We start from the raw sequence: 8144 nt of genomic DNA, 5'->3' as shown, positions 1-8144 counted from the left end.
CTCTTGTTCTGCTTCCTCTCCCTCATGTGTTATTAAAAAGGAGTAAGATTTCATATTTAACTGAAAAATAGAAAAGTTCTACATCTGTTTTAAATATCTTCAGTCATTTATTGATTGGAAAAACTAGGTGATTTGTGTGAACTGTACCAGAAGGGCAGTGTGACTTGTGATATGCTTGTCATATACCACTGTACTTACCATTTAGTCATGGAATATCTCAGATTGGAAGAAAACCATAAGGAGCTGGAAGAGACCCTTAAGGTTCATTGACTCCAGCTCTCTGCTCCTTGCAGGACTACCATAAAATCCAAACTTTCTTGGCTTATCTTTGTAGGGTAAGTGCTCCAGTCCCCTTATGAACTTTGTGGCCTGTTGGAACCCTGGGTTCTGAGAATTTCAGCCTTTCAGTGCTGAGAGGCAGTGATCCTCAGAAACACACTGTATTCGATCCAAAACCCTGGGAAAAGCTTCCTAAATTGTGTGATAACACTGAGGTTATTGCTGTGTAATTAAAAGTTATATCACTGGGTGGCATATGTAGAAACATAGAAAATTAGGTTTAGGGGATATAGGTAATAATATGTTACAATATGGAGAATTTTGGGTGTGGATTTATGTCTTCTTCTTTCTCCTTCTTCTTCACAAATCTAGGGGTTTTGTCATTGGGTCAAAAGTTCCTCACTGCAGAACATGAGAAGTTAGTAATTGGGTTGTAAGTAAAAACATGTTACTTAGCATTTCATAATTGGTTAGACTTTAAAAAGCCTTGAAAATTAAAACTCACAGCCATTTTCCACCTTGCCAACTAAAAGGCACACACTGTGCAGCTGTATTACTGATAAGATATAGTAAACAACTAAGTCCAAACAAGAATTCTCAATCTCCTGCATCTCCATTCAAACTCTGAGTAAAAGAACTTGAAATACAAAACCAGAAGAAAACTAATAGTGGCCCTCCTCTGGACTTGCCCCAACAGTTCCATGTTTCATCCAGAGCTGGATGCAGGACTCCAGGTGGGGTCTCACAAGAACAGAGTAGAGGGGCAGAATCCCCTCCCTCACCCTGCTTGGGATGCAGCCCAGGACATTGTTGGCTTTCTGAACTGCAAGTGCACATTGCCTGCTTATTTTGAGTTTCTCATGAACCATCAACCCCAAGTCCTCTGGAGGGCTGCTCTTAATCAATTCTCTGCTCAACATGTACATAAAAGATTGTTTTCCTTCAGTAGCAGTGAGAAGAAGATGCTGAGACATAAACCCTTCATTGACCAGGAAAGGGTCAAGCTGCTAATTCAGTCATCTCTACAGGCAGAACAGGCTGTAACATGGGAGGAAAGGGTTAGGAGGGGACACTCACTTAGCCCACACACTCAGCCAATGTATGACTTTGCTCAAGAGAAGAAAATGGGGCAGGGCCATGCCCTGTCATTGCTCGTTCCTGAGCAAAATGTAGCTTGATGAAAGACTATTTTTTGTTTGACTTCGTACCATTGACTGGGCCATTTGCATCTGTTGGATTAGAAAGAAAGGGATATGCCTTCCTTAAAGGAGGTAACAGCCAAAGGAAAAGAAAGAGATTTTTTTAAAGTGATTAGGAAGTTTTATCAAGCGATCTTGAACAGAATGTAATAATAATTGAGTGATGTGTATTGTCAGCACTCAGTTACCTCTGAGTGTGCTATCCCAGCTGCTGATGTGAGTTAGCTCAAGCACAGCTCTTCATGAGTGTTACAAAACTGCATCAAAAGACAGATTTAGCTGTCTATAGTCTGGCCACTTCGCTGAGGACAAAGACTGAGAATAGTTAAGTACTGTTCGACCTAGATAGCTCTGTGCTTGGCCAGTGCTAGAGGATGTGCTGTGCTTTGGCAGCTGGAAACCATGAGTCGGGCTGTATGGTACCACGTGTCTTGGTCAGATGGGTTTCTGTGCACTGGCACATGCTGGCCCTGCAAGACTCGGCAGCAAAACAAAACTGGTGCAGGTCTTTAGAACAGGTGACAATCCAAGGGGGGTTGTTCAATTGTAGCACAAAAAACACTTAGCACAAACTGAGAGAGCTGGTGGGTTTTCCTTTTTGTTTCCTTATATTCATTTAAACAGTGGAGAATCATCAGTAAGTGGGGGCCAATTCAACTGTTACTTTATTTAAGTTTGTCTAAAGATGAGAGACCTGGTGTAGGTTACAGGACGGCCGGACGTAGACGGCGACGAGAGATCTCTATAGGCAGGTCTTGGGACACAGGCGGTTTATTGCAAAGGGCGTGGGTATTGGGGCACTGCTCAGAGCTGCCAGACTCAGCTCTGAGCAGGCCCAAGAGAGCAAGAGAGTAAACGGGTGAGAGAGAGAGAGAGAGAGTGTAAGAGCGAGAGTGGAAGTAAGAACAAGAGAATAGAATGGAAGTGTCTGAAGTCCTGGTTACAATACAATAAATCATCTTCTGTACTGAATATTCTAATTGTCACTAACCAATCTAATACAAGATACAAATCCTATAGCATTTACATACAGCCTATAAGAGTTCTTCTATTACCATAGAGTGTTACATCTTAACTTCTAAAAACTACTCTTTGGACCCCTTCTGCTGAGCTAGTAGGGTCTGCTCTGACCCTTGGACCTGCTTGCAAGCAGAGGGTATTGTTCCATCAAGAGGGGATTACCTTCAGTCGGCCATACCATTGTTTTCCAGTTGTTCAGTAACTAAGACTTGGTATTTCAAAAGTGGCTTTCATTTCGATGTTGCCTGTAGTTTTCATATTCCCAAAATCTTTTGTCAGGCAATCATATTTATAACGCTTTCCTGTTTCATCTTCCCCAACATCTCCCCCTTTCCGATGAACAATTAAGATATTAGACATAGTCCTACTCGTCATTTTTTGCACACACTGAAGTATACAAGGTACTGCTACTAAAACTATAATTATTACTACTAGAATAATCAAGCCTATTTTACAGAGTTCCCTTAGCCAAGGTGCAAAGCTTCAACCATCAAACAAACTGTCTAGCCAAGACAGGTCATCTGTTGTAATTTGGTTAGCTAGGTCCCTTAGGTTTTGTAACTGTTTGTGAATGGAAACAGAATGATCGGATAAGTTCATACAGCATAATCCTTCAAAATCTTCACAGCCATGCCCATGTGCTAATAAAAGATAATCAATGGCAGCTCTATTTTGTAAAGTGGCACGTCTGACTGCCTCTTCATCGGTTAACAAGTCACTGATCATAGTAGAGGTGGCATTTACTTCCTTGCTGAGCCAACATCCCAACTTGTTTAACTGTTTTAATGCAATTGAGGAACTTAACTGAGGAAGAAAAATGCTCGCAACAATTGATTTTTCAGAGTTCCAAGGGTGAAAGTCACTATCACAGTCGCTCTCATACTGATGTCCCCAGGAAGATCCAATCTTTCTGTTTTTCTTTTTGATTACTTCTTTGACACTGGGAGCAATAATTGTAAGTTGTCCCAGAGCACAAGGGCCACCATCTATTTTTGAAGGTATACCTTGCCAGGCTCTGTCTCCACAGATGAGCCAAATTCCTCTAGGGAATCGAATAGGAAGTTTGTTAAAACGATCTGCATGAGGTTCGTCATATATAAGAAGCTTAGCTTGGTTGCCACTAAGAAGTTACATTGCTATAAGCTGGGTGATATGGGGTAACGTTTAAATGAGGACCGTTTTCTCCTAGAAAGTGAAAGAAATAGCAGGTATCCATAGTTAACGAGCCTAGGATTTTCTAGCTCTTGAAGGTCAGATTTATCAATTTTAGAATTATCAATATAAGTTTGGTGTCTATGGCTGGGAGTTGGAGATACATGATGATCGTCATATGGCCAGTACTTATCAAGAGTAACATTATCAAAACCTTCTGGAAAAGGTATTCCAACTAAACAGGTTGAAAAAGGTTTGTCAGGGCTTGTGTCAGATAGACAGATGGTATCGGAGCCTGCAGATTTGGCTAAAGCAACCCAAACATTTGTCTTTGGTTGATTTACAGGTAAAGCTTCGCTACAAAAACTAAAACATAAGAATAAAAGCAACATGCACGCGCGCAGATGAGAAAACTCCATTATTTTCTTGAGCTGTTTTTGGCAGATCACTTTCTTCTGGTGATTCTGCGCACTTCAGGTTTGGGTGCTTGCTTCCTGGCTTCCACTTGCAGGGTCACTGGCTGGTGTGGAGGCGTCGGCAGGTTTTGATGTGTGGTATGGCTTCACGTTTTTTGCTGGAACCCACTTGAGCTCTCCACCTGTGGAAACACACGCAAACCCCTTCCCCCATGTTATAAGGTTGTATGGTCCTTCTATTTTTCCTGATTCTAGATTCTTAATTAAAACTAGGGGGTGCTCCTTCAGTTTTGCTTTTTTGTTGTTTAAGAAATGTCTGACTTCATGCCAGTCTGTAAGTTGAAAATTATTGAAACATTTTTGGGAGTTTTCTACTTTTGGGATTAATGCAGGCGAATCTTCAGGGTTTAGTGTCTCTTTCTGAGTTGAGAAGTCTGTCCCAGACACTGGGGGGACGCCAGAGCTGTTTGGGAACAGACTTAGTTCTTTTTCGGAATTGTTTTGTATTGGGATTAAGGGGTTGGCATTTGCAGGGGCAGAATAGTTCTCAGTCTGTCCTGTATTTATAAAAGCAGGTGTCATATTCCACCCTCCCCCTCCTTGTTGCACGGCTTGTGTGCCTGGGTGTGGCTGTGCGATGGATTGGTGATACAAAGTAGTCCCATTCGGTGTCAGGAGCGCAGAAGGCGATAGCGCGGGTGGGTGTTCGAGGGAGTGCGGGCGTGATTCGGTGCTGCTTGGGTTGGCTCCAGGATGCGGCGGCGAATTCAGAGAGGCAGGCAGCGGAGTCGCGGGAAGATGTGCAGCTGGTCCCGGGAGCGGTGCTGTGGTTGGAGGAGTGTGAGCGGAGTGATATGGCTGATCCGGGAGTTGCAGCAATTGCGCATGCGTGTGTTGCAGCAATTGCACATGCGTGGGTTGCGGCAATTGCGCATGCGTGGGTTGCGTCATCAGGTCGACGCGGCAGGCTGTGATGGCAGCAGTTTGCGTGGCGGATGGTTTGGGCAGAGCGGGAGATGGCAGGGCTGCCGTATGGGCAGGAGATGACATCGGGGTGGCGGGAGGCAGGAGGGCCGGTGGCTGGAATCGCGGCGTGCTGCTGCTGGGAGCTTGTAGGCTGGGCTGGGGTGGGTGGTGGTGCGGCGGGCAGAAACGGCGCTGCTGGAGGCGGCGGTGCCGGGATCGGGGGAATTGCACAGGAACGGTGGCAGGGACGGGAGTAGACATTAGGCGTCTGTGGTGCCGCGGGGCCGGGGGACCGCTCGGGGCGTGCTGTGTGCGCTGAACGGCAGGGGTGGGGGGTAGGGTTCCTGCGGTAACGTGCACAGGGGGTGCCGGGGACACCAGCGCGGCCGTGACCGGCGCTGTAGGCACCGGTGGTTCGGGAGCGGCAGGAGACTGTGAAGACGCAGCAGGATGGAGCGGATGGAACATTGGCTACCACGGGCGCCGTGTCGGGGGGGGGGACCTGGGGGCTGGAAGAAGGTCGCGAACTTGGCTTTGGGGGGGGCCGGCTATAATGGCAGCCATGGCCATAACCGGCACGGCTGGGGGAGGGGTAACACCCGTAGGTAGCAGGGGGGTAGGCGCCGGCCCCGCAGGGGTACCGCCGGGGGGCGGGGCACCATGATGGCAGCAGCGGGGGGTGGGGTAAGAATGAGACAGCGGGGGGGGTGGAGCCGCGGTGACGGGGAACGGGGGGGGGGGCACCGGGGGGGCAGGGGCAAGGGGCGGGGCCGCGGAGACGCTGGAACCGGAGGGCGGGGACCACGGGGGATGGGGCAGCGGGGACGAGCGGGATGGCGGGAGCGGCGGGAGGGGCCGTAGGGTCCGGTGGGGGTGGCTGGGCCGGGGTAACGGGTGCGGGACAGCGAGGCGCGGGGGGCGGGGCAGCGCGAGTCAGCTGGACCGCGGGTACGCGGAGCCGCGGGGGTCCGGCGGAGGGGCGGGGGGCCGTGCTCCGCTGCAGCTCGCGGCAGCAAGGGGCGGGCTCGCAGCAGGAGCCGGGCTCAGCGGGTGACTGCTGCGGGCGGCGCCATCGCAGCAAACAGCTCTAACCAGCGCTCTGCAAGCTGGAGCAGCTGCGCGGACAGCCATATCCCGGTAGGAGATATTATTAAAGAGCTTAACCCCAACTGTGTCCCAAAAGTCTCTTGTAAAGACGGCTGAACGGTCAGCATTTGGGAAATTAAGTCGGGTCCATTCTAAAGATTTTTTAGCTCGTGTTTAGGTAACTGACTTGGACCAGAGCTTATAAGTAAATGTTTAAGTTGCTTATAGAGATCTCTGTCATGGGCAGAGTGGGTTTGTCCCATTTTTTAGACCAGTATGATACTCACTTAGATGATGTCGCAGGAGCAGCGTCCTTAGTCAGATGTCTGTCATGCGGGGCTGGCCAGGCGCTCCACTCGGCAGTCAGGACGCCGCTTTTCGGTCCTTTCCCAGAGCTTGGGTTTCAGGCGTCGCTTGGCAACGGCTTTCCGTGCTCAGGACCTCACGGGTGGGTCCGCACTGAGCTCCAGCGCAGGCGGTGCTCAGCACTACTCGCCTGTGCTCGGGGCGTGCGGCAGGTTTCCCTCCGCAGAGCTCCAGTCAGCACTGCTTAGCAGCGTGTCTGTGCTCGAGGGGTGATACGGCAGACTTCCTCAAGAGCTCCAGGGAGCCGCTGCACAGAAGTGGCCGCCCGTGCTCGAGACTGCCAGGCAATTCCCTCCAAGAGCTCCAGGTAATCCCCGTGCTCGAAGGCTGCCTCAGCAGAATTATAGAGCTCCAGCCACTTACGATGCGCAGCAACGGTATGCCGTGCCTCACGACACGTTCTAGTGGTATAACTGGTCTTTAGTTACCGTCCATGGAGAAGTCTCCCACAGATGGAGAAAGCTGAACCGGGCGTTCACTCACGTTGTGCGCCAGACTGCAGGTGCTGGGTGTGGGTTCGGCAATCACGATGGGCGCCAGACTGTAGGTTACTGGACGGCTGGACGTAGACGGCGACGAGAGATCTCTATAGGCAGGTCTTGGGACACAGGCGGTTTATTGCAAAGGGCGTGGGTATTGGGGCACTGCTCAGAGCTGCCAGACTCAGCTCTGAGCAGGCCCAAGAGAGCAAGAGAGTAAACGGGTGAGAGAGAGAGAGAGAGAGAGTGTAAGAGCGAGAGTGGAAGTAAGAACAAGAGAATAGAATGGAAGTGTCTGAAGTCCTGGTTACAATACAATAAATCATCTTCTGTACTGAATATTCTAATTGTCACTAACCAATCTAATACAAGATACAAATCCTATAGCATTTACATACAGCCTATAAGAGTTCTTCTATTACCATAGAGTGTTACATCTTAACTTCTAAAAACTACTCTTTGGACCCCTTCTGCTGAGCTAGTAGGGTCTGCTCTGACCCTTGGACCTGCTTGCAAGCAGAGGGTATTGTTCCATCAAGAGGGGATTACCTTCAGTCGGCCATACCATTGTTTTCCAGTTGTTCAGTAACTAAGACTTGGTATTTCAAAAGTGGCTTTCATTTCGATGTTGCCTGTAGTTTTCATATTCCCAAAATCTTTTGTCAGGCAATCATATTTATAAGGCTTTCCTGTTTCATCTTCCCCAACACCTGGTAAGTGCACAAGGGCACATCAGAGCCTAACAGTCAAATGCAATTCAAAGAATTACAAAGGAGCAACTAACAATATTGTCTGAAAGTGAAGAATTAACAGTGGTGGTAAATAAAAACATATATGTCTCCTTGTGGTTTATCTTAGCCATGTACTTTCCAATTAAACACTTCAGAGAGGTTTATCCTGCATGTAAAATGGTTTCAGGACCACATATTATGGTCTCTTTATTGTTACGGTGCCTTCTGCAAGTGGCTGCTGCAAGATTATTTAGACCCTTTACAAATCTGAAGGCTTTGTTTTTTTGGATCCTTTTCTTAGGTTATTTTCCATATATATTTTGTATAAGTATTCACAACTATATCTTTAAAGTTACTTTGCCAGTAACAAGACAGAGCCAGTAAGTAGTTTTATCTTAAATCTCACTGCCAGGTTGGGCTCAAAGAATTACAGTAAATGGGTATACATCA

This window comes from Corvus cornix, chromosome 1 (genome assembly GCF_000738735.6).
Source record: "Corvus cornix cornix isolate S_Up_H32 chromosome 1, ASM73873v5, whole genome shotgun sequence".
NCBI classification, from domain to species: Eukaryota; Metazoa; Chordata; class Aves; order Passeriformes; family Corvidae; genus Corvus; species Corvus cornix.
Note: the sequence above shows the minus strand (reverse complement) of the source record.